Source organism: Dromaius novaehollandiae, chromosome 2, assembly GCF_036370855.1.
Source record: "Dromaius novaehollandiae isolate bDroNov1 chromosome 2, bDroNov1.hap1, whole genome shotgun sequence".
Classification (NCBI taxonomy): domain Eukaryota; kingdom Metazoa; phylum Chordata; class Aves; order Casuariiformes; family Dromaiidae; genus Dromaius; species Dromaius novaehollandiae.
The window spans coordinates 120,480,715-120,508,091 of NC_088099.1; the positions used below are offsets into that span (position 1 = coordinate 120,480,715).

General features: G+C 38.5%; 1 protein-coding gene across 6 annotated transcripts in view; it reads right to left on the reverse strand.

Moving 5' to 3' along the window:
- The window catches only part of ZNF521 (zinc finger protein 521), a 232,229-nt gene that overhangs the window by 140,550 nt on the left and 64,302 nt on the right, over nucleotides 1-27,377 (reverse strand). The gene's annotated exons all lie outside the window — the stretch shown is intronic.

The following is a 27,377-nucleotide window of genomic DNA, read 5'->3' on the forward strand; positions in this document are numbered from 1 at the left end:
CAGGACAACAGTATAAACAGTGAAGTTTTCTCTAATACAGTGCAACCAGATTTCTCCAATAACTGTACAATTCAGTTACTGAAAGCTGGCAGCTGGATCATTAAATGTGCAAAACAAACTAACAAACCAACAGCCAGGATCAAGGAAAATGAGAAAGTTTCATGAGGGTCAGATGTGAACAGCACTTTTTTTTTCTTTTTTAAGTTCAAGAGGTTGCCCACCATTTCTTCCTTTTTGCAAAAGTCTCAGCCAGCTGAACTTCCTTAGTTCAGCAGAACCTGCACTGTGAGGTGATCACAGACAAAGCAACTTGTAAAAAGCTGGAAACAGGAAAAATAATAAACAATTATGGTAAAAGCTGAGAGATTTATGAGTAATAAAGAAAAGACAAAACAAGAATGCTAGCCAGATAACAAACTAAACTAGTTATCCATGCTATTACCTCACCTCTGGACGGGGCATGTTATTTTTTAACAGGTGAGCCCAACAATTTTTGCAGCTTTTGCTCTAAATGTAGACTACAACACTGCAACGATCGCCTAAAATTTCTTTAAAAATATTGAAAGAATGCTTGACAGACCACTCTGAAACGAATAGTCCTTTTATTCCTTTCCGGGGGTAGTATTTGGGGTTCTTTTACCTTTTAAAAGCAAAATTGATTACAATAGCACAGAAAAAGACAGGATAAACCTTTTGAAAGGTATCTTTTTTTTAAGGTATTCTTGACAAACAGTAAGTTTCTTACTATTTTCGGCCCCTTTCAGAAATTTACTACACTAACATGAAAGTTAGAGCTGGCTTATATTATGTAAACAAATCCCGAGCCTGCTTTCTTTAAGGTAACAAGATTTTATTAGATTATCAACCTCTTGCTTATCCACAGGAAACAGATGAGGATTCATTCCTTTCCTGCATCTAGAAACTGATGACAACACCATCTCCCTATCAATGCCAGATGGCAACCATGTAACTCTGAGAAAACAACCAAACACCATTCCTGGATCCTTGCCCATCGCAACAATGCTTTGCAATACAAGTTGAAAACTGCATGGTTTTTTACCCTCTTGTTTACTTCTTCAAGAGGAGGGCTTCACAAATTACCCATACCTTTCACACACACACAAATACATAACTGTATTTATCTATGTATGAATTTGCACTAATGGTATTTATTTAAATAACAAAAGCAAACCCTAGCCTAAATACCATGTCTTTGAACCGCAAAAAAAGCTGTTTGTTTTCTTAAAAAATTTTTTTTACAAAATCCTACCTTCCAGCTAAGGCACTATCATCATCTGCTAAAATGCTTAACAATGTACTGTAAGCAAAGTTATTCACTGTGATAGATACTAAATAATAGTAGACAGCTGAGTTTTTAAATTGTTACATTAATGACTGCAATATTCACAGGAGACTTTCGATGTAAATCTGTGTACTGCCCTTTCAAATTGCTGGGTTTGATTCTGCAACTAATCAAAACAGTGGAAAAACTACACACAGAAAAAATCTTAATTCTTGCTACATTTTTAATTTTATTTTAACTGAAAATTTGCAGTCAGCTCTCTTCAGTGGAAAAACCTTTTGTCTTTTAAAATCAAATATATTCCTGACATACAAACAGTGCTGGCAGATAAACAGAAATCTATGTCATGCAACTGAGCAAAGAAAAATAGTCTGCAACTGGCTACACTACATATTTTGTAACCAAATTTAGTATTAAAATGTATATCCTATGCAGACATGATGTATTATTGTATAAATGTTTAGAGGAATATATAGTAAGTGTTATAAATAGTGTACTATCACCGACACACTAGTAAATCACTTTCTTTCTGTGGCCACTGCCTGCTGGGTTTTACCTATTATATAACTATTCCCTTTGGCTTTTGAATCTCTGCAGGATGTCAGGCTGGCAGCAGGGTCAGGATCAAGCGCCGAGCGTGACCACTATATAAGCACAGGGAGCCTCTTTTCCCCCACCCAATTCTCCTTGTTTGCTGGGGTTCTCTCCTTTAGCTTTCATACAAGGGAAAAAAGTGGAGGGGGAATAATGTTACTACGGCGCAGACTGGTTCTTACTTTCCAGCTAGCAGGTATAAATGTTACTGTATGTCACTCGGTTGTTGAGCTTTTTAGTCCCAGCCCAAAATGATTCTGCACAGTAATTGTGCAGGAAGGAAAGAAGCATGCCACATAAAAGCCTAACTTTTGTCCTTTTCACTTGAAATTTGAAAATCTACCCTTTCAGAGCTACAGAAACGTCTATTCCTTCCAGTAATGCATGGGGAATTCCACGTATCGCACCATGTAGGATAACAGGATTTTCCTGAGAACAAGCATAACAACCGAGCAGACACGTTTCCCAGCTTCCCCTCCCGGGGCACGGGGTGGCTGCGGCGGGGGCAGAAGGAGGCCAGGCGGGATGCTGTGGAAGGCGGGCCGCTGCACTGCCTTTACACAAAGGCTCCCAAAGTGGGGCAGCTGTGCCAGCAACAATCCACGAAAGGACTTTTTAAACCTTGCCTGTGCTGTTCAAGGAAACGGGTCACTGCAGATTAATTTTGCTATGTGGCTGCCAGCCTGAACACTGGGAACATTGTGTTTGATGGCCCACAGCACACAGCCCGTCTGGGGCTGTCGAAGAATGGACCTGGGGACAGCCATCGGAGGAGGAAATCTGGACTCTGAGCACTACTACCTACTGCCACAGCAGGACTCGAACGATGGCGTTGCCTGTCCTTACCGTCTGTGCACCCTTCCCCGCAAAGATGTTGCACCGGAAAATTAAGAGGCGACTATTAAGAGCATCCATTTCAAAATGACAGTAATTCACGGCTTGCTACCCTATGCTACCCCATCCTACATATGCAGGCAGTAGGGGAGTGAATAGGGCCTTCCAGAGGACAGGCTCCCACAGCCGTCGCGGCAGAGCTGGACTGCAGCTCCCTGCAGCTCAGCAGCCAGCTGGGATGTGGCTGCCGCAGCCGCTGTCCCAGGGAGTTAGTTCTCTACACAGAACTGCCTTTGTGTTTGGGGTGAAGTTTTACTCGCTCTCGGGAGAAAAGACTTCAAATCCCTTTTTGCCAGTCACTCTAACAGAAAATACAAACAGTTTGCTGCTGCTCTGCATACATCCACGTCTATATAAATCTACAGACAGCTACCCACTGAGCTATGTCAACATTACAAATACTGATTTTAAATGTTCTAACAAGCTCTTTTAAAACACTCTGGACCAAATTCATATGCACATATACAAGTGCCACCAAAGTCCCCAGGAGCTGTATGCATCTATCTGGGGGCAGAATAGGGCCCCAAGTATTCTACAGCGTGTTTATGGAGCTTTAAAATATATTTTCTGTATCAACTTATTTTTTTTCCTTCGGCACTCACTAAGTGCTACTTACTGTAAATGCCTTTTTTGTGTTATGGCAAGTATTCTGAGTTTCAATGTGATGCACTTAACATGTCCATGTAAATTTTTAATTTTTGGAACCAGTCACTTCACACTCACTGACTCTAAGAGAGCTCTAGCACTCACAACCAAAAAACTTCACTGGAAATCGGCTACAAGGCCTAAAAGTCTATTTAAAGATGCAAACGTGTGTGAATAGTTAGTGCAGATGTTTTTCTACACCAACTGTACTTGCTGAGTTTCACCAGTTCCATAAAGCACATTAAAACAAGTGTGTGAACACTCTGAGATGAAAGTACCAAACACTCCTGAGACTTCCAGTGGAAAGTAGAGCTGCCTGACTTTTCTCCAAGCAGACAGGAATGCCCATGATTCAGCAGCCTGAGTAAATAAAAGAGGTCCTTATTTCCTAATTTTGCTGGCTGGCCACACTGCAGCAGTCTCTGTGTTGCTGCCAAAGGGGATGCAAAACTGGAACTACACCCAGCAGCTGAAGGACTGTCTTTGTTAGACAGCCAGGCCTTCCTGACCATCTTCTGGCAAAAAAACTACCATATCCTGCGAGGAAGACCTCCATCTCAGGCTTGATAGTTCTCTAGTCTGCCTAACAGGACTGAACAACAGATTTTGCCCGGTCTGTGTTGGAGGAGGACAGCTGGAAACTCAGTTAGTAGCAGAGTAACACCTGTTCAGTCATATTTATGGGGGAAAGTGCTCACTAACAGAAAAGTGAAGTAATACCAGAAGGAGTTATCCCATGAAAGCGGGAGGGAGAAAGGGGGAAGCGTCAGAGCACTAAAGCACCTCTGTGGCGTTAGCAGCCAGCCACTCATGTGCCAACCTCAGTAGTTGTGAAGTCTTAAAAGTCATCTTATCCCTAGTGCTGCTGACTGAATTGACAGTACTGCTTCAGAAAAACATTGTTTAGTCACCAGGAAGGTTTATGACATATGCACACTTTGGCTGGAATATGCTTCCGGGCACTTGCTTTATCATGCTGTATTTTTCTATAAGATTTATACACCACAAGTTTTTGTCTGCCGCTATACAAATGGCCACATTCCTAAAGAAAATGTCAGAAAACCTTTATGTGACATAATATATACTGTTCCTCTGATAGAACAGAGTTTACAAATATGAACAAATTAATATTTCCAATATCCTACCAACAGTAGTTTTCTATTTTCCCCATTTTGCTACTCAAGTAACTGGGGCACAGCAAAGCTGGAGCAGTTTGCCTCAGGTTACAAATGTAATCTGTGCAAAGCAGGAAACAGAACCCACATATCCCAGGTCTGAGCCATCCCTGCAAGAAAAATCCTTTCCCTCCCTAGGAAAACAATGTTGCCAGAAAGCTTAAGCTGATGGACCTGACCAAAGAGAAAGCCCAGAAGTTTAGCTGGACAGACACCCCCCTGCTCTGGGTTCTGCTGATACATTCTTGCTACTTGGGCCAGTTAAGGGTAATGGCAGACTGGTCACACAACTCCCCTCTGGGAGCCCGTGCGATGTACATGCAAGTACTATATAGCAAGGTTTCTTTAACTAGGACAAAATTTATAACAACGGCTATGTAGGAGAAGGATATATATTAAAAATGAAAAATCAAGTAAACCAAGCAGTAGAACATACACACACCTCACACATACCTTTACATGCATACAGGTTATGAATATGTATGTACACACAAGCTCTCTACTTGCTGTGTAGTTATTATCTGTAGTCCAATCACAAGTCAAAGACTGATTCATATTATACCACTATATATATATACATATACATATACTCACACACACATATTAAAAGGGAGGGACAACACACACAAATATACAGGCTTGCTAATTTACCAGATGACATCCTACAAGATAAAATTTAAATTATAAAAAAGGAAAGAATAAACAGCAGATAGGTAGATCTGTTAACTGAATGGATGATAGACTTCCACAGTTTTAAATCCTTGCATTTTTGTGCAGGTAATTGAGTGGAGTGGTTATTATATATCATATAGTTTACTTGTAATCGCCATTTCAGATTTTAGTGCTGGACACATTTTATATTATTACCAACACTAATTGTCTACAGGGCTACTTTGAAAATGAGATAAGGAACCTTATGGGAATATGCAGGTGTGAACCAATAGTAAATTAAGAGGTTAGATATTACTGAAAAAAACCAATATTGTGCTGTGTGTAGTGAATATATCTAAATAACTAGAAAACCAAAGGTAGTGTTTAAGCATTAGCATGATTTCAACGATGTCCTAACATGTGTCACTGAAACAAACTATGGTTTTGAAGTTCTTAATAGAATTAATAGATATGCTAACCTTTAAATTCACTTGAAATAAAATATGCATTATTACATAATATTCTGCATTTATTTTCAATAGAAATCTATGCAGTTTTGGAAAACCTGCAACTTTAATACAAGCATCACATTTTTTTCACATCAGTGGCCCCATATTAAACTCACTCATTTGTCTCATAACTTATTAAATGGCTTGAAAACTAATACTCTGTAATGGGCATTCAAAAGAGAAATGTGAACTTTAAAAATTATTTATAATTTACAGATGTTTTAAAAATCTATCAATATTTCAAAACTACTTTGGAAACACCAATTAAATGCATTAACAGTTAGATTACTGGGGGAAAATCAGACAGGGGTTCCTGATTAACAGAATGGAGACAGCTGTTAGGGAGGTTTCCCCATTTTATATTTCATAACCAGAAAAAAGGCAGCTCCTAGAAACAACAAATAAGGCATGTTAATACCTCACAAGAAAAAATTGCTTGCTTTTATAAAATGCCTTTAATGCATAGATAGGTCATTAACATTCCTGTATTGCTCTCCTAAGGTAACCTAAGTCTCCACTTCCATTATGTCTTCTTCACAAGACATATGGCTATTACATATGTAGAGAGGAGTATAAATGTTTTCCTTGATTGTTGCTTAAAGTTCATTTGAACAGAGCCCAATGAATTCCATCTTCCACAACCGAATTAAAGAAATGCATGCAGTTCACATTCTGCTCCACTTTTCAAACCATACATGAAAAACAATTTGGAACTAGAAGAAAACTGAGCTACCCTCAGTTTATTTGAAGAAACCAGTATTTTGTGCCTTGCAAGGCAAAGAGAAAAAATAAGTAATTTTCCACAGTCCTGTACATACAACTAATGACAGTCACCATCCTCAAAGCTTATTATACTGCTTTACATAATTGGGAATCACATGTCACACAATTAATTTACAGGGGTTGTTTAGTTGTGACTATATGAGTACTAAGCGATTCAAATTAGCTCATTTGTCCACTGCTTAAATGTGACAAACACATTTACACTATATTTCTTCTGCTGTAAGTTGCTGTTTCTTTTAGTAATTGTTTTTGTTTGTTTGTACAGTATGAGTCAGAGACCACCAGCCTTGCTCCATCTGAAGCTAGGGTCAGAAAAAATCACCATGAGAATAATTACATTTAGAATCAAGATAATGGGAGGGAACAAAAAAAAAAAAAAAAAAAAAAAAAAAAAAAAACACCATTCAAATGTTCTACCAAACTTGCACATAATAACAGTCTCCTAAGAATCTGTATGTTAACAACCTCATGTGCTAAAAGCAGTGATTCAGTCAATCAGTTCTTTGCTAGAAAATAATCATTATAATTTGTTGTGCTGATAACAGCATTTGCACTGCTTATTAAGAACAACAAATGACTGTGGGACAACAGTTGAGGTTCCTTACTGGACTCCAGTAATTTCACATACATTCTGCTTTCACTGGGTCATGCTTTCCCTAGGCAACACCATGAACAGGACCAGAAACTCTCTCTCTCCAATCTTCCCCTGACCTGCAGCTCCTCTTGAAAGCTGCAGAAGTGTAGAGAAGCCTCAGAGACAGCAAAACTAGCCCCTGTAATACAGTCCTAGTCATAAAGGTAGCTCTCCAGTAGCATAGTGGCATTGAAACGAATCGACTGCTTCTTTCTGTCACAGGTCACAACATTAGGAGTGTGTCTGAAGTCAGAGAAGGTCTCTTTCTGTCCTGAAGTCAAACAGACCAGAGGCTCAGACCGTGAAAGCTGAATGAGACCCTGCTCCGTAGCTGCCTTCTGAGTCTCCATTCCCACACAGCCCCCAGACCCCGCTGGGAGATGGGCAGGCTGCCAAAACCTCCTTAGCCGGGGGCTCAGACAAAAGATGGAGCCCCTGAGCAGGATTTGTGAGCAGAAGCCCGTGAGATGCCAAGCACCAGCCTGGGTTCTCATTTGAATATCGCCCTTCTCTCAATTTAAGCTAGTTTAATCATGAGGGTCTGCAGGGATTACTGAGGGTGTACCTCACGCTCAGCCATCTTGCCTCTCTTCTGCCACATATGCCTGTCCCTCCCACCTGTGCCTATATTTCGCCCACCCCAATTCATTGCTCCATTGCCTCAAGATCAGAACAACTGCAGGATACACTTGGATTGGGCTAAACTAGGACAAAGAAAAAAAGAAGGCAATGTGTGGGAAACAAAAAGAAAGGGATGTAAGGGGAGGAGAAAGAAAAGAGTAAATAATTGCATCTGAAAGGAACCCAGGGAAGGATATCACAGGAGCTTTTATAAGAAATGGAAAGTAAAAGGGAATGAAGATCAAGCAAAAGTAATGCAGCCAGTTAACACTTTCAAAAACATATCAAACAGTGTTATTTTACAGTGTGCTAGAATTAAATACAGTAAATAAACACAAAACTGCTTATTTCTGAAAATGACAGAGATGTGGTGACAGTCTTATTTACACAGGTGAAAACTCCTGGACCTAGATCTGCAGAGGGACTTAGGTGTCTCCAGCAGCCTGAGAAGCAAAGTAAGTAGGATTCATGGGGCCCCAGGGGGAATCAGGAAAAGGTCTGTAACCTCACAGTTTGGGCACTCAGCTGGGAGAGGGGAGTACTGTGCTCTTTATACATTAAAGAACCACTGCATAAAAACAAAAATAAACCAAAGTGCAAGTTCCAGACTGCAAAAACCTCCTGGACTAAAGGAGTGTCCGTCTCAGTAGGTTAATGGTTCCTTCTCAGATGCACTCCTACTGGCCCCATGGATACGCTTTGCTGCAGGGAGCCCAGCTTCCACAGGAAAAGATTTCTGCAGATGCTGAAGGCACTGTGCTCAGAGGCAGGAAATGCACCTTTGAAGCCTCTCAGGCTGCTGAGGGAACTGAACCTAGGCCTCATGCCATTTACTACCTTGACTACGCAGCCCCAGTATACAGCAGACAGGAACGCAGCACTTCCCACTCACAGTGCATGGGACTGCTGTGCCTTGATGCTCTCTTGTGCAGCAGCTCGATTAACGTGTTGCTCCAGGACGTGATGGGTACCCACCTAGATGCTCATGCTAGGGTGGTTTACACAGACTGCCAAACCACAGATACCCGAGAAACTTCTGATTGAAACAAGAGGTGGCTAATGAGCTGGGGTGAAACCAAAGAGGTAAGTATTGAATAACCATTTATATTTAGCTTCTTAAAGTCCACCTACATCCCATTTTAGCCTACTCCTTTTAGATTTGGCTGTTATGCAGATGTGCTGCACAGCTGTTAAAAATGACATCTCCAAGCGAAAGTAACCTTGGTTTTTAAACTAAATCAGAGCTCAAAATGGGACACAAATGCTCATGCCCAGGCTAGTGCAGCGCAATCACACTGGAGGCAGTGTGTCAGGTACCTTTTCACTGTAGTCAAAATGCAGTGCAAGACAAAACAATTCTTTCTCCCAGATTCTTGTTTTTGTCAGGTTACTTGAATGGGAAACTCATGTGGATGCCTATCCCAGGGGATATGCGCAGGTAGGCTTCAACTAATTTACAGGTGCTCCAGCCTGTAAATGGGACCCAATGAATTTCACAGCACAAAATGCCCAGAAGACCAAATGCCACTATGAAACTGTCACATGTAAATACACCTACTGCCTGTCCTCGTATCTTCCAGGACATCAGTCCATCCATGTGGAATTTTGCAAGGAGAGAGTTGCAGTTTGAGCATTTTTCACATTTAAAATATATATGCTTCTTTCAGCATTTAACATTATACAGGTTTATTTGAATGATTTAATTATAAAAGAGAGGGGCATATTATTTGCAAAAGGCAGCATTTTCCTTCTCTTCTATGTATATAATTTCCATTCACCAAAGCCTGCTGAAACTCATGATTAACTGTCTGAAATATAGGCCTCTCCAGAAATATAGAGATCTCCGCTTTGTTAAAGCCTATATCTAAAACAACCCTTTGTAGCTTCCTCAGTGTAGAATGGAAGCCTGGTGTGAAATACAGTAAATTAAGCCTTCTGCTGTCAGGGCTGGAAATAAGAGTAGAACAGAATAGCTGCTGGATTTGAAATGATTTTCTTTTTTTTATTGGCTTCATTTACATCCTGTCTAAGGTCTTCCGAGCAGCTCAAGGTGTCTTATCTCTGGCTACCAGGGGGTATTTTGCAGTCAAAGCAGTTAACGTACTTTCTCTCTCTCTCTTTTTTAAGGCCATCTTATCTTATCAGACAGATCTCTTCAGGCTGAGGAGAACCCATACTTATCAGAAGCTGTACACTATATTGACAGCTCAGTGCTGCTAGGGACAAATGAAAGCTTAGGGTAGAGAAAGATCAGTTAACCTGTTCCACTCTCAGTTTAGACTAATCTTTGGTTTGTCTAGCTTCAGGAAACACTGCATGTCTTTTCTCTGTTTACTTGGACAACAGAGGCGCATGATCACATCATCAGTCGCTAAATCTGCTGCACAGATACACAAGCAGCCACTGCAATAATCCCCAAGGCAGTTTGCCTGTTGACTTGCAAGTGTGAGCAGTGCATTGCTGACCTCCAGCAACTCCTTCTCTGGGTGACCTTGGGGGTGGCAGCCTTGTGGGAGCACCTGAGCATTGCTGGGATTGCACAGTGAAGAAAAGAGGGTTGCACACACTCACAATTAGTAAATCGTCCTTCCCCAGGGCAAGGGGAAGTGTGCATGTTGAGGGCCAGAGGGAAAATAATCCTGTGAATCCTATGAATTGAAGCAATGAGACTGAAGGTGAGCCTAAGAGCATCCTGAAAGCCTGTTTTGGGATCACAAAATAAGGTGAACAGGCTGTTTATTTGGACTTGTCCTCCATATCCCGCTGCGGTAAACTTTACAACATGACACTATTAGTAACTAAGAGCAGTCAGCTCTGTTCACCAGTATCTCCAGGAAATACACAAGCCAGCATTCTCACTTACCACTAAAAAGATATAAATGGCAAGATTTCTCTAGTCCTTTCCTTGATGTCAAGAGCAGTGAAGCAGGTCTAAAAAGTTACAGCTGCTGATACTGACAGTATAAATCATTCACCACAATTTTAGATGAAAAAACATGCAAGTGAACAGTCATTAAGCCTGTCCCGATTCTTTTTAATGTTTATTTTCCTCTCTCCCTTCTGTGTCCCAACACTTCATGAGCACTTTTATATTAGTGATAACCCTAGACTTTCCCTGCAGAGAAGGTTCACTATTAATTGTCCATTATCTTGAAGTGTCAGCACAAAGGAGAAGGGAAGAAATTCTCATCCAACTGGTTTCACCTCCCTCTCTTGAGAGCATCGGATGCCCTTGTCAGGGCATTAAAGACATGAAAACCTGCCACTTATCAGAATTGTATTTGAATCGAACTACTGTCCTTGAAAACAGTAGACACCAGATACCATCAAAATAAGCCACATTGGCAGCTCCAGTTCTCTGTGACTTAGACAACCTTTTATAAAGCTTATATATAAATCTGTGATTGTGTATGATCAGTAACATTATAGCTCTGGCTTAAAATGAGAAAAAAGCATGTTCTCTTTCATTTCATAACATAAAAATGTACATTTTATAAGTAATAATTGCTAGAATGAAGAAAAGTTGGCCAGGTAGATATTTAGCTCCTGTGTTAAGTTTCTAGATAACATATTAGAATTTGGTATAGTAGTATGTGCAGGTTCTTTGAAAAGAGATGGTAGCAGAAGGAAGAAGATACATATGACATTTTTTACGAAACAGTTTGGAAGATTTCAATAGCTTAAATAAGCCTGAGGAGGAATCTGAATGTAAACTCACTGCTGAACCAAATCATAAAATTTTTTAATTACTGCACACCACCAATTCTTAACAAAACATAATTCAAGCCCATTAAAATGCTGAATTTGCTTGCTAGAATGAAACAATATTTCAAACAGGTCTTTAGTATTTCTATTAATCTGTTCCAAAACAAAAGAGAGAACCTAAGATATATCTGCAACTGCAGAGCTGAATCTGTTCTTTTTTGGACAATCTGAATGACTCTCCTTGTTTTTCATAATTTGAAGTCACAATGAGGAGGGGGAAAATAAGAAAAAGAAGTTATGCTTTGCTTTTAACAAGTAAACAAGTGTACAAATTAATTCAGAGAGCTGTAATTTTGAAAATTTTCTATGTTTAATGTGCACTGCAGTTAAACTACTTTTTCTGTACAAATTAATTTACTGCATCAGTGATCGATGTTTATGTTTAGGCAATTTTATTTCTCAGTATGGTAAAATTAGACCTAATAGTTGCAACCTGTTATGTCCAATCTGTCACTGAAATTCAAATTGCCTTTTTCCTATTATTCAAGGAGCAATTTGGAGAAATTAAAGCCATCTAAAACCAGAAGACAAACAATTCTCTGTAAGGGCTCAATAGCCTGTGTCATCAACCTGCTCTAGAAACCGGTGATCTTTCCTAGGCAGAATCATTGCTATCTTTTCCTTATGTTTGAAAAGTTCCAATTCTGCAGAGCCACGAAAGGCACGAATGTTCGAAAAGAGCAGAGCATTTCACTCCTTGAACAGAATGTAAAATCAATATATGCTTTGAATGAGTGGAAATATCATTAACTGATAACAAATCTCCCTTCTCCATATTCTGTCATTGTTGATGTTCACGAGTTTTCAAATAGCCATCCATGTATCTACAAAAAATAGATATTTTCTTCATCTGGCAAAAGTTAGTTATTGTCATCTTGTTCTCATCAGCGAAGCGCTCAACTGTCACAGACAACCATTACTTATCACTTCCGCTACTGAAATATACGGGTCGAACTTTGTTTACTACCCTTTGCCTTATTCTTCTTGCTTCAGTGGTATAGCTGTCGTATACGTACCAGGTTATTCATTCTAATTCCTGAAACAGCTTCTGACACTGCCTTCTAGTTGCTCTGTGGGGCTTCTTGGGGCTTATTCTTCTTTCGATGTATTCTACCCATTTTGATAATGTTTCAGTTTCTGTATGGGATATTGTCTGGTTTCTTTGTATTCATTTATATGTTCCACACTTAAAAATCTAACAATAATTGTCCTCACAATTAAAAAACAACTAGCCCCTTTCCTTTTTTCCCCCTCTCTTCTTCTGCCTTTAACTTTATTTTTCTGTGCGCGTTTGTGTGTGGAAAGGAGAGATTCATTTTTCTTACATATACAGAAGGAATACTTTAGGTTCTGAATACCAGGCTGCATACAAGCTTTTGGTCTTGCTGGAGATGGATGAAACAGGAACAGCGAGATGAAAGATAATGCTGGTTTTGAGGAGAGTTTGCATCTTTCCCAGTCATTTTGTTTTACATTCTATCTTTTATCACTTTTAAAATTCCAAGTAGGCTCATTCCTTTGCAAGATTGTTCACATCATCAAGCTGATTAATAATTTTGCTACTAGGCTGTACTGATTAATGTGGATTAGTCAAGTGATTAATAATTTTGCAGGAGGAGGCTGCCCTAAATGTCTTAGGTTTTGATAATATTTTACAATTGGAACTTCCTTAGATGGATGATATGTAACTTCCTGGATTCCCAATGCTCGGCAAAGTGGCATGGCCTTACCCCTGGGTTCAGTCTTCTGTTTTAGTGCCCATAATAATTTTCAGATGACGATGTTTGAACTAAGACCCTGGCTTCTTGTACAGTACTTTGCTGCTACTTCCTCTTCCTCCTGTTTGTTTCGTTACCCTGTTTGATGTTATCAGACTTATTTCCATCTGAGGTAAAGCATGCCTTTTTGCTGATTCTCATGCAGTTTCTAGAATACAGACCTGAACTTTTGTTAATCCCTTGGTAGCCAGCATAACACAAATAACAATACAATCTACATGGGCTCAGGCATGTATGTAAGAGTTAAATCAATCAATCTGGGATGGACAGTGGGCACTTTTTTCCTAGCATTTGGTGGTAGAAGCACAGCCCATTGTATTCTACGATTACATTTACACACTTCCTCGTGAAGTGGCCCATGAACCAAATCACTATTTATCATCTATTGTACAAGATTTCCTGACTAGGCTCATGTTTTGACTTCTGTTTTGCTGATCCTGGACTTCACAGTATTGTCAGTCTCCAGAGGAGCATATAAAAGCATGATCTATTTCTAAGATTGAATAGCGGGTTCTGTGTTAGGTAATGCAATGGCCGCTAGGCTGTACTTTCTTGCTAATTACAGTGGAAGTTTTCTTTTAAAGAAAACATGGTATTGCAAACGGCATGGAATCAGCTTTCTTTCTAATTAGAGCTTTCTTTCTAATTCTCTCAGTACTAAGTTTCACCATAAACACACTCTTCTATATTTGGATATTGGATTTAACCCTCTTAGACAAAATAAGACTTGACACAATTATATATTTATTTGATCTTTTCTAAAGCACCAATTGCAAGCCAAGTAACATAAAGAGCCAAATGCAAAACAGTAAAAGTAGAAAGCAAAATCTAATAGCATGTTACAATATGCTATACACACAGAATTGAAAAGGGACCTGCCAGCCCCAAAAGATTCAATTCCTGACTAGTCAGAGGAAAGAGAAAAACAAAAGGGTAGCAGATGCAAAAACAAAGGTAGGGAGCCCATAAAACAGTCATGGATAGGCCAACTGAAATAAACAGGGCTTGCAGCTTGCCTTAGAGGCAGCCAGCAAGGGGCTCTGGCAGGGAGTTCCACAACCGAGGACAAGAAAGACTTGCCTTCGGCCCGCGCCTGGCTCAGCCTGGGGAGCAAAAGCTGCCTGTGTCCAACTGTGAGCAACTGCCAGACAGGGACATGGAGTGCAAGGCTGTTGCTCAAGAACTCGGGGATTAAAATTTGAGCAGCTACATGCATTGGGCTATACTTATTAATATCGGCTTTCCATCCCAAAGAGCCTCCACATCAATTTCAAAGGAAACAATTAGGAACACATTACAGTAGTCTAGCCTAGATGACTGCAGTACAGTCTATGTCCAAGACAAATAAGCAAAGTATTCAAAAAAGCTGGAAATTCATCACTAGCGGGTAGAACTAGGTCCCTTCTTGCTGGAGGAGGAACATTATGGTGTTGGTCAATAACAGTCCTGATCTGTATCCTGTACTGGCCTGAAAATATGTCTCTCCACATCCCAGGAAACTTCCTGTCTTTATTTCATGACCACCAAGTAGGCAGAGTCTCTCAATGCATATCATCTAAGTGCTTTCCTCATATTTTCCTTGGTATTGTATGTGTTGTGCTATAACCAGTTTCACTCCTCTAGAACGTATCTGCTTGCAAAACAACATTACATGCCTGCAAACACACTGCAGACCTTCTGTAAGCAAGCACAACTCGTAGCAGACCAAATGAAAAACTCACATATTGCAATGTCTCCAGCCAGTTAATGAAACCGCAACCTGTAACTCCCCTGATCTTTCCCTAATGTCCCACATAAAGACAGAGAAGAAAAGGAGATATAATGGAGCTTTTATAATGGCAGACTCCCATGTGAAAAAAAGTAAATACTCATTTTAGAACAAGGGATTACTCATCTGTCAAGATGGTCCAATCATTTAATTGCTCTAGGCCGGATGCCAGTTTGGGGGCACTTCTTTGGGCCAGGCTCCAGGGTCATGGGGCAGAAGCCTTAACTTCCAATGTAGACACAATGGCATCAGGGGAGTGAGGTGAGCACTAGGAGGAACCCATAACAGCTGTATCTGCTGAGCTATAGTCTCAACAGACGGTTACTTCAAAAAGTTGGTAATCCAGGCAGAATCATGCTGTGGACTGGATTTGGCTTGCAGGACATCTTTCGGATCACTCTCTATCAACTCCGAAGCAAAAGCTCTTCTCTGACTTTTACCATGGCACAAAAGGGCAATTTTATGGCTTTTTATGTTGTGGGTATAAACCCATGGGCATAAACCCAATCAAAACAATCTGAAATGCAATCAAGACAATTTGTTTTTTTATTCCCTCTGATCCTAACACGGCTGCAAAGGAGACTGATAACCTTATGGTCTGATCTTGATCTTCCTGGCAAAAAGGAATATGAACAACATCAAAGCAAACGACTGCTGACTTTGTATCAATGTGCAAGCAGTCTATACTAACCAGGCAGCCTGTAACAGGAAACATTTCCAGGAATTTTACATGTGTTTTTATTACCGCAGGATCTGTTTTCTCGGTTTTATTTGGTCATGAGCTTGGATTTTAGAATGCAGTGGTACAATACTGTGTCTGCTATTTAAAGAGTGGGACAGCTGAAGAAAGGTTGTACTCTTCCTGAATTTGTTGCATAAATACTTGGCTTTTGTTCCTTGGCTCTAATGTGTGCTACTTTAGTTCAGGATTACCATCCCCACATTGGACCACTTTATTTTCACAGAAAACTTCCAGATCTCTGTCTTTGCTTGATACAAACTTACTGCCTCTGAACTATTTTAATTTTCTGACTTTCTTCACAAGTAAAAATGTGCTCCATGAAATAGTTTGCATCACCTCAAATTATTTCATCTGAGGTAAAAAGAAGCTTTGACCCTGATTTAGCTTTATCGTGAGCTCCTACTCATATTCAGTGAAGAATTTGACACTAGCTAATTAATTTCAATGTGTTCAACTAGATTCCTCTCTTTCCCCATGTATTTAATTTGCTTACCCACAAGCTAATATTCTGTGTATGGTAAGTGTAATATACTTGTGATGCACTGAACACACTGAGAGCACTTTTAGCGAGTCGTTTACGTCAGTGAAACATTAGCAGACGTACACAACAGATACAGAGCAGGACTAGCAGGAAAAGAATTGGCCAACCTTTTGAACACTAGGCTGTTTCATTTGATTTACAGTGTTACCAAAGTACTGTAATATACTCAAATCCACAGTCTCAGAATAAAATCCTGGCCCCACTGAAGCCTATGGAATTTTGCTATTAACTTTAATGGGGCCAGTATTTTAGCTTTTGGTCTGGATCTGGTTAGATGTAGGTTTTAAGAAAATCAAAGTTATTGCCTGGGAGTCCAGTGGTAATATTCAAAACAAATGAGCTATATTACTTGGGTTCATGAGGAAAACACAAAACTAAAATTATGATAACTTTTCAAGGTTTATTAACTCAAGTCCCATAGCCTTGAGGGGCTAGCTCCATCTGCCCTATTTATATGCTACCATGACAGTTCCTGCTCTTTGGTAAGTCATGTTAGAAAAAGTCTTTGTATCCTAGGAATGCCTTTAACTTCCCACAGATCAGTATTTTCATCCAAAGCACACTCTGATTTTAGTTTGTACCAATAACTGTCTTTAGGGAATACTTTTTTAACCAAATTTGAATGCTTAACCACTAACTTCCATATACAAAACGCATTTTGAAGTGACTATTTGGAAACCTAGCGTATATATGAAAAATAAAGTATATACGTATACACTATACATATAAAAACAAATTAAGGGGTATTCAAAAAGAAAGACTTACTTTCTTCCACAAATCTCAAAGACCCTGGAATGTAAATTACTTCTTTAACTAATTTCAGTTAAAAAATAAACAAACCCGTATTTCTCAAGTCAGTCTTCCAGAAAAGTCTGCAAGGTTAATGGAGCCAGGGAGTGCAGATGAGTTCCAAAAGCGAGAGTCCCTTGCGGAAAACTCCCTGCTCCTAGCTCCTTCCCCATCAGCTGCCTAGCTGGAGGCATCTTGCAGACAACAACTGTAGCACCACTGCACTGAAAGTGGTGGTCTATCAGCTGGCTCAGCAGTATGATACAGGAAATACAGATGTTAAAACAAATGACACCAAAGTCCTAACTGTATCTATCACACGCTTCAGCTAAAACAGGCTCAATGGTGGCTCACTAGCTAGATGGATGTCAAGTCACAGTGTGTTCAGGTGTAGGCAGAACAACTTCACAAACTGCAGTTAATGGCCCTGTCACAAGTCCAAGAAGTATTTGCAGATGGTCCATAAAGAGCTGCTTGATCATATGGCATGGCTCTTCATTTCCAGATGTAACTGCCTTGAAGGCTAACCGATATGCATTGTTTTGCTAATCTTACATTTCCTTATTAAGAGTTGCCACAAGAATTTATGGAGTCATGAAAGGGAGATAGATGGCTTGCAAAATGACTAAAATGATTCTTGTGTACTCTCCACTTTAAATACAGCCTAAATACTTGGTAGAGTTTTGCTTTATGGCTGACTCTAGAAAACTTTCAGATATATCTCTACAGTTTCTCTCATCTTTTTGCCATTGCTCTACTGGATGACTAAAAATTCTCAGCACCAAGAGGAAAGCATTGGTCATGTTTTCAACACTAAATATAGAAAATTTCCTATACTCCTAGCCATTTTTGGCAAGAATTAACTTGCCCTCTTCTACTAAAAAAGTGCCGATCTACTATTTGAGTCATATTATCACCGTCTTTCTTGGAAAGAGACTTTCAATTGTTCAGAATTTGTGATTTTATGGATCATTAACAATGCAATTGTGACTTCCTGAAATTAATACACCAATACCTTGCTTTTTGGACCTCCCAATCAATTTCTAACTACGAACAAATTTGGCTGAAACTCTGCTGACAACAGTTCTATTTTCTCCACCAAATTATGTGCTTGCATACTTAAGTACTCCATTTAAAAAAACAAAAGCCCCAAAATTTTACTGGCTTTCACTCAATCATCACACCGACTTGCTATGTTATGCAGCAGTTTCTTTTCTGGAGCTTTACAAAGTTTTTGCTCAATTTACTTGTCGGATTTGTTAATCCTTCCTAAAATTTAAGATACAAGATTATTCCTATGAAAGATGTGTCTCTGACAGGCATTCTGCTCCTCTTTAGAAGGTTTTGTGCTTGCATTTTGGAGAGATGTGGCCTAATTCTTGATTTTACCTTCCATCAGTTTTATATCAGTGTAAATTCATTGACTCCACTGTGCTACTTTTGTTAGACATCAGTATGAGACCAGTGAGATCAGATTAGGCACACAAAGACTGCTTTTATTTAAGAGCTGTCTGAAAAACTACCAGTTTTTAAAGATGTGTGGTTCTTGCAAAAATGGATGCTGAGCCCTTTGGAATGTAACTAACATTTTATCAATCTATTTTTGTTAACCATTACAATAATAACTATTATTAATATTAGTGGCAATGAGAACTAGACAACAACATTGTATAGGTTTTTGGCTTTTCTTTCCTCATTTCCATTTACAACTGCCAAACTGCCCGCTCTGTTTCTTATGTAAAATTGCAGATGTCTTCTTATTAATCAAGATTCTAATACATTCCAGATGAATAAACAACTTCAGCACTGCAGCACGTACCTCACTTCTTAAACCCAGGATTTATTAGAGCAGCTTGTTCCAAGATCTCTTAACTTAAAAAAGATGGTTTATTGTTCCTTGCTTCTACAGCAGGGGCCTAATAAATGCATTGAAACTACGTCTTTGTCCCTTTGCAACACAGTATTCAAAGAGATTTCCAATCCGACAGCGTAACATTATCCAAGTCCTTTGAAACTGTAAGTAGTTGCTCAAACTCCATCATCCAAATACAGAAAACTTCATAGGGAATCAAGACCAAGGCAATACTTCAGTGACGACATTATAATGGTGGATGTTCCAGAATCCCTTGTAAAATGCTACAGCACATTTAACAATGTTCACTAAAGTCCAAAGTGCCATGTTAGAGTATAGGGATTCAGTTTCTTTTTTCAAATGCCCATTAGTAAGAAGCAGAGCATATAGCTTGCACTATTTTCCTCACATAATAATAAAAAAAAAAACAGTTTAAGGAAACCATCTAGCTGTATAATATCAATTCACTCATATTATGATCTACATGTCCCCAGGATTGCACTGCAAATTTAGCCTGTAAACTCCCAGCTAATCAAAATTGGTTTAAACATTTCTATTTAAAATTAAAATTTTCTACAACCTAAACTACTCTGTGTACTTTAATTTACACTCCCTACACTGGAGCAAAACAGGTCCTTTCTTTCTTATCATTCAGAAAAAAGACAAAGAAATAAAGATTTGGGTGTATATGCATATATTAACTCTTCAAATGCTGATTTTTTAATTATTATTTCATAATATTGGCATCCTCCTTAGAACTACCCTATTACTAATGTGCTTGCTAATACTGGACTCCTAAGGGTGGTTCTATTAATAAGATGTATGTATATAGAAAACTAGCAAAAAAAATAAAGGTTATAATATTAGCATACCTTACTCATTTTTAATTAAAGAATAAAAAAGCCCAGTCTTCGGGGGTTTGGGAAAATACTGTAGCCAAATGAGACCAATTAACTTCATTAGCTTCTGCAAATACCTACTTTTCCTGCACATTTCTGTTTTTCTTTCTGCTTCACAACTACAGATGTCTACAAATTAGCATTTTGTTTATAATTTAAAGTTCTAATTCATAGAAATTATGCATTTATTGCATAATTTTTCTGTATTTATTCAAAAATCAATAAACTATATATCATTCATTCTTCAGTCTAGTTTTTCCTCTAAACGAAAAAGCACACAGGTTTCGATTGCAAAAAACAACAACAACAACAACAAAAACCCCAAAACCCAAATCAGGGTAGAAAGTACAAAATAAGAAAAATCCTACTACATTGAGATCTGTTGAAAAATCTATTTAAAAATTACAGTTGCAAAAACTTAGAATAAAGAATATGAAAACGGTGTCATTAAAATGCGCTACTGCTACTACTGAATATCAGAAACATTTTCTTGAACCATTTATTATAGGCTAGCAATCTGACAAGTCTTATCTGACACAGCATCACTTTTGCTCATTTTGTTCTCAACCATTCACTTTCATTTACAGCATGGACCACCAAGTCTCTAGCACCTTTCACTTAAGAAGAATTCAGTAATGGTTAGCAATGTTAACATCAAGAGTAAACTGATTATTACAGTCATTTAGCACCGTCAAGAAAATATATTTACAACTCTGATATCAGCTAAAAATGCTAATTGACCTCAGCCTCATCATCATTACCTACTTTATTTATGATGATAGAGCAGCTTCAGGTGTGCACAGTTTTAAGACAGTGGACAACGAAACCTTCTCTAATGAGTCATATTATAAGAACAGTCTTATAAAAAACACGGATTTTTATGGGTTGGAGGAATGGAATGATTAGAAGTATTTTACGTGTCCAGAGAAAAACAGGCACACTCTCCTGATTTACTTCTCATATGACAGAGTCAACAATCACAGTACAGAAAAGCACCTCACTATATGCAGAACACTAAAGAAGCAGGAAATGTTAAAGGGACATTTTAAATTCAAATCACAAATTTGTGATGTAACTCATGACCTGTGCCATTTAGCTTTTTCATTTTGGCTACAAAACCATTTTGTATATAGTTATTAAACTGTGGTCCTCTAGGTGAGACAAGGCCAGGGAAATGACAATGTGCAGAGCAATGCCATTGATTTTTTTACGCTATAGGATGCAGAAAAGACAAACAGTCAAGCACTGCTACCCATTGTCTTCTATTTTTAAAATGTTGAGAAAAGTGGCATACATTTTAGCCATTTCAATTACATGTAAAGCTTAAAGGACCACTTTCTGAATATCTCCAAGTATGGAGACTCACAACCTGTCTGGGCAAAAAAAACCCTGACTCTGGGTGCTGCCCAGCTTAGGCCATTTGTTTCTCCACCTGATAGTAACGCTGTGAGTGAAACACAAGAGGCCTGAGCTCAGTTCCTTGCTCAAGCACAGACTTATTGCAAATCTCTGTACAACATGGACTATAACGCTTTCCCTCTTAACTAGAACACTGATAGATTAAATGTGCCTGTAAAGCACTTCCACAAAAGGCCCACAGAATATCTGGATTGATAGGGTAAAATTGAATGTGGCTAACCATAGCCACGGAAAAGTTAAGTGCCAAAGCTAAGCAAATTGTCTAGGCTCCTGGTACAGTCAACAGAAACAGGTAGAGGCACTCCATGGGGCACTACATCTCTGTTCTTTTAGGATGGGCAAAATTGTGTTCTGGAAGGGTTTGGCTCCAAAGTTAGGGGAACTCAATCCCACCTGAAATTACACCATTTCAATTTTATTTCCTGTCTTTCACTCTCTCCAGAATATCTACTTTTTCAGTTATGTCTGCCAAAACCAGGGAGCAGGCAGTCTGGTCATTATCTCTCAGAAAGCAGCAGACTATCCAGGTAGAACAAGGATAGCTGGTGTGACCATATACAACCAACTAGAGCTGGCTGCACTGCTGATCAGTGAGGGTGTTTTCATTTCTCTCAGACATGGAATTTACTTCTTTAAAATTACTTGAGCAAGCCACTCTACATATTTGCTCAGAATACACACAGGATAAAGCATACCTATTTCTGGTGTCTATACACCATCCTATAAAACAAGTTCAAAGCAATAACAGAGGAGGTTGTTATGGCTCTGTTTACTTCACTGTCATGAAGCTCACTAGAGTTCTTTTCCCTACACAAATGAATAAATACATTTCCTTCCCTATACTCTCAGGTTTCTCCATCTAGAGTAAGTCTGACATTCACATCATTATCACTGCACCGCATTTACATATATTGTCCCCAAAATCAAACTGCCGGATCCAATCCAAAGACGTGTCCTACTATGTGCTTCTTATCAAACCCTGGATTACACAGATGATTGCAATCTTCATGTTTAGAAAGGAGAAACGAGAGTTCCCAAATGCTATATCTTATGCATGCCTCTGATTTATTTTTTAACCCTTGCAATGTCCAGAACCTGAACTGCATAGGTGTTGACCTTGTTGTTTTGAGAAATGTGCTTCCTCTTTCCCAACTACAGAAGACACAAAGCAGAGCCACTGCAGGACAGGATCACAAGCCAATCCTCTCCATTCAGGACACTGAAAAAGCTTATATTTAACTAACTCAGACATAACTTTGTAATTTTCTTTGGCAAAAGGACTCCTGACTCTCCAGTGAGCCATCAAAATGTGTATTCTGCATAGCTACCAGGACACCTGAGCAGCCTGAGAATAAACTACAGGAAGTGGAGCTGCCTGCAAGGGATAATTTTGGCATTACAGTATACCTAGAAAAAGATTATTAAAACTTGCACCTTGTGATTGAGAATAGAAATTCTGCTACTGTCCTCCAAAAAAACTCCTAAATTCTTTTAAATAAAGGAACAAATACATCTTGTACACTCATGCCACATAAGAGCTACACAGATACACAACTCTGTTATCATCCTCCTTTTTGAAACGAGTACATGAATGCATTGACTAGTACACTGGCCAGGTCAGTTAGCTTACTTCTTAGCTTTTAAGTTTTGTGTTAGATTATTAAAATTCAAGATGAAAATACTGAAAGTAATAAATATTTATACAAGCTATCTGAAGATAAAAAACTGATTTTAAGTAATGCTGCTGATAATAAAACAGCATGAGATCTGTGTTTATGATCTTCTGTATACAGGTCAATGCATTTATTGTTTGTCTGATTTGTGTGGATGCTACAGTAACAAAAGATGAATACAGAAAAGAGATGAAGACTAAGGAGGTGGGTGGGTCACAAGTGGAAGTCTAGAAGTTATTGGAAAGCAGATCTAAGCACACTGGTAAATACCTCTTTTCCCCAGAGACATTTCACAGGTGGGATTTAAACAGATTCTTATTCAATGAACTTTTAACTACCGTCTTCCCACAGCAGCAATAAAATGGTGGTACAGTAGGAATGCCAAATCAGACCTCTCTCAAATGGATCTGTTCCACCTACTCTTTAATGCCTCTTCTTTCCACATATACTCCTCTGTATTTCCTATTTTCTCCTCAAGGCAAATTCACCCTTCTTTTTCCAAATTTGGCTTTAGAACAGAAAGAAATTAGGAGAATTACAAACTACAATATTAAAAGATAAAACATACAGTGTAAATAGTCATTTGTCTCTAGAATATTTAGGGAAGAATATAATGCATATGCAGACCAAGGCATATTAACAAGCATCTTCTTTTAGCATGGCTGTAGATGGAAGCTTCTTTGGTCTATGCACTTTTGACACCCATCTTTCTCTTCACACCCTCCTAAGTGGTGGGGTAAATATTATATAATAGAATCCATGGGGGAGCCCAGAATACATATTTTTCTCCTCCTCTCACTCAATTTTAACAGTTATATACACTTTTCTATCTGTTTTTCCTAGCTTTTCCTTTCTCTGATTACAGACCTTCATCTTACAGCTCTGTCTAATTCCCATCCCCCACTCTCTCTTTTTTTAAAGTACCTCCCAAAGGTACATAATGGAGTGGTAGCACACATAAAAAGTGGCTGAAAGAACTGTATTAGCACAATGAAAACCCCACATAAATGTTATGCAAATTTGTTATGAATCAAACCTGCAGTGGAAATTTACTACATTGCTGAATGATTATAAAATAGCGATTTGTCTTGTATACGATTTTAATGTATTCCAAACCATTTGTATTAGATTGTCTGTTTCTGTTAGCCAGATCATTCAAATTTTTAAGTGCAAAGTAAATATAAAGTGTTACATTTTTAATAGTATGCAGTCATACCACATACTTTTCTTGCTTTCTACCTCCACTGTGGTCCAGGAACACATAATGGTTGTTTTTCCCTAGTTATCTAATCATTATAGTAAACGTGAACCTGTTTGCTATTACTTTACATATTACAATTATCATTGCAAGAGCTACTTTCAGTGTTCTAGAAACAATTGTGAATCGTAGCAGTTAACGGAGTATGGCTCCTTAAATTTAATGCTTTGTATGTGCACACAAAAAGGAAAAAGGGAAAAAGAGTTTTAATATTTCTGCTTAGTTGTATACAAAATTATATGCACCTGCAGCACAAACATAAATGTATTAATTATATACCTACTACTTAAATTCTAGTTTCTGCTCAGTTCCTGAATTTGGTGATATTAAAATGAGCAAAGTTAGTTCCATTTCAATTATTCTGCTTTTCTGTCCCTAAAAATAAGAAACCAGTACATTCTATTTGTATTGCTCACCATGTATTTCCTTTATCAAATGAGACAATTATGCAGGAATTATGAGCTACACTTCCTTGCAATTCATACTGGCCTTGATAAACACCAAACTGGTCAAATCTAAGAAATTAGCTCTGCTCTTTCTTCATTAAAAATAGGCTGAAGTTGTTTTTATCGCATTAGAAAAATTTTAGTTGCCTAAGCTTTTCTGAAATAAGCTTCTGAAAATACATATAACTACTGACCCCCACTGTTTCTCACCTTTTTAAACACAAAATACTACAGTTGTATTTTCATATGGTGATAAATGTTATCACCTACAGAGCTATTACAATGTATAATCTATGATAACATTGTCACAAAACACATGCATATTTTATAGCAGAAGAGGAAGCAGAACAAGAGAGAGAAAGAAAGCATCATGGTTCAATGACACGGGTTTGGGTCATTTTGGCCAAATGGGTACCATCCCAAGCAAAGGCAAAAGGAGGAGCATAAGCTGTGAATGGTAAAAGATCTTCAATTTAGAAGAAAAGATTTATCTGTAAAAAATCATTGGAATCCATGAACTATCAGGTTGTCACAGGCATAATTACAGAGAATAACACTACAAGGCACTAAAAGATTTGTTCGCATCAGTATTCATCACAAGGTGGATTGGGTAGATACTTAATTGAAGAAGAAAACAAAACAAAATAAAAAAATGGAAAGAGGTTTACCAAGCAAGAGAAATCAAGAAAAGCTGAAAGATTCTAATCTATGGAGGCAGAAAAAAAGAAGATCAAGAGGGGAAAGAGGCAGTTCGAATACATAGATGCTGTGTCAAAAACAAAGAGGATGAACTTTCTGAGTGGAAAAAAAATAAGTAATCTATTTTTTTGCTGAAGTGTAGTCTCAGCTCAGATACAGTCTAGATTTCAGGATAATTAAACACAGGAGCTAGTTTCCTCAGCAAGTTCTGGAACCCTTGGAAGTTTCCAAGATCAGGTCAAAAAATGACTAGAATAGACTGTCTAGGCATGCATGATCCAGCACCATGGCAGGATAATTTCTTGTGGACCCTTCCAGTTCCATTGTTCCCCAACTTCAGTCGTGTCCTACTTCTTTCAGGTATTTGAACCATGAAGCTGTCAGGCAACAGGATATCAAAAATGTTGTTTTAGGGGAAAAGTTTAAACACAAAAGCCCCCCCCCCCAAAAAAAAAAAAGAAATAAAAGGAATACTCATTGTGCATTTGGAATATAATTAATAGTTCTGAAGGAACTTAAGTATAGAGCAGTTAAGCTGCCTTAAAAAGACAACACTTTCTGTATGAATAAAAACATCCACCCCTATCAATAAGGCTGGGAAATGCAGACTTTTGAGTCTTACTTCCTATGAGGAAAGTTGTTTGAACTAACAAATGCAAGCAGTCATTGGGTGGTAGGTCACTCAGGGAAAGGAGATAAAGGTCACTTTGAAAATGTCTGCTTGATATTCTCTCGTCCCTTAAGATCTGAAGAGAGCACAACTCATTTAACGGGGACACGCACATATGCGATTGCATAATGAATATTATTATTTTGCTTGGAAAAGATTTAAACAGGTGACTAAGAGAAGAAGTATCTTCCCTCAATAACCTCCTGAGCCACCCAGTCAACCATGGAAGAGCTCTTTTGGCAGGTTTAAGAGTAGCAAATTATTGGGCTTTGTTAATTTGAGTATGCTGGCTAATTCTTTTTTTTTTTTTAATGGCAGTCGAAATGCAAAACTGCTATTAGCTCTCAAGGAGAAAAAGAATACTGTTTTTGGACATAAGGAAAAAAGAAACTCAACTGACCTCACCTTCCATGAAGGCAATCTTCAGCACATACAGAATACAAAAGGGAGTGCATGCATCTACCTAATTGTTATAACACACAAGCACTAATGTACTTGTTTTTTGTTGGCATTTCATGCTTTTGTAATCTTTTTCTCAAAACTTTCAATAAAAATACCTCTGAAAACTTGAAAAAGTAATGATGTTGCCTGCCAGCCTTGTACAGTACCATGTGGCAGACAACTTTTTGATCTAGAGCCTGCCCTCTCCACCTTCTCAGCCCAGGCTGAGAAGATTTCAAATCAGGAAGCTGGTCCTCTTCTCAGACCTAAGATCTAGACCAAATAGGACATTCTTTAGGACTCTCTTTGGCAAACGCTTCAGCACAGTGCTTGAGTATATTCTCTGCTAGCAGCTCACAGAGTTTGGGAAGAGGGATAGCTGCAGCATAAAGTGGCAGCTGACGAAGGCACTCCTACAAACTTGACTAAGAAGCTCAATTTGGACTTTCGAGAACAATCTTCTCTCACTTTCATCAGCCTCATATGAGTCCTGAGGTTATCCCAATCCTCTGAATATGCTGCTTTGCCCAACACACTTTACTATCTCCTAGATTACATAGCAGAGACAGAAACTCCCAGAATGTTCTTCTGTACTGAATGATCTCCAAGAGTTTATATTATGAACTGCATATTAAGGAGCTTATAATTCAGCTGCTTAAATTCCCAAGGAGGTAAACCTTGATTTAGCCACTTTCTAACATGTCAGAATTACAGCTCTTTCTTCTTTTACTGTTCTTATCATACAAATATTATTTCAGTACTTACCTGAATCAAGTATGAGATAAAAATTCCAATGAAAACCCATGTTTGGGAAAGTAATAGCAATAA